Here is a 939-nt window from a genome sequence, read left to right as displayed (position 1 = left end):
TTTTGAAGAATGTTCGTGCTTTCTTATATTATTATTTGCGTAATATTATTTGTTGGAATTATATATTTTTGACTTAATATTTTGTACTATGTCAACTTGATAATTACGATAAAAATTCTAAATATTTCGTGTTTGTAAAAAAAATACAAAATAAATATTTTAAAAAATCAAAACTGCGTAGATCCCGACGACATCCTAGGTGCTGGCGTATAACGTTCGGGGTGCCTCCGTCGGTGAGGTCGTGCAGCTTGTTGAGGCGTTTGATAGTTGCCCGGGCTGACCTCCGGTGTCCCTTCCGGTGCATTGAAGAAAGATGTATAATCGTATACCCAATCATCGGGGGTGTTGGAGTATTGCAATTCTAGAGGTGCCTAGGCAAAAATATCATCAATGTTAGGTGTAGGTGATTGCCGATGGAGCTCTGGGTGGTATGAGGATGATCCAGAGTGTGTTGAATCTTGAGGCTCGGGGTCTTTGCCAAATATATCTTCGAACGAATGAGGATTCAGATTGGGGGTATACGAGGTTTCCTTGAATGCTTCATAGTTGGGCTTGGGATCTATATTGGAGACAGAATTTGTGTTTCTGAATGGTTAAACTCGGTTATGATGCGGTCATGTTCTGGTCCTATGCCATCGAGTAGATTCCGGTAGCCCGTGTTCCAGAATCAACATGTATTGACCTTGGTAATTGTAAGGCAACATGTTTTCGAAGTACCATTTTGGTACTCGCGTCAAGAAATGAACCTAGTGTCCGAGACAAACAAGGTGAGTCGCCTCTCATGTCGGGTGTTGCACAGAAAGATATACGGAACGTGTTGGTTTACTAAATTTATGTAGTCCTTCCCTTTTTTATCAATCCCGTGTATTTCTCCTAATATATATGGAGGGTCCGGTATGGGTTGTATGCAACCGAACTGTCTTAATACTCGATCCGCGA

Source organism: Gossypium hirsutum, chromosome A07 (genome assembly GCF_007990345.1).
Source record: "Gossypium hirsutum isolate 1008001.06 chromosome A07, Gossypium_hirsutum_v2.1, whole genome shotgun sequence".
NCBI classification, from domain to species: Eukaryota; Viridiplantae; Streptophyta; class Magnoliopsida; order Malvales; family Malvaceae; genus Gossypium; species Gossypium hirsutum.
This window is presented reverse-complemented; position numbering follows the sequence as displayed.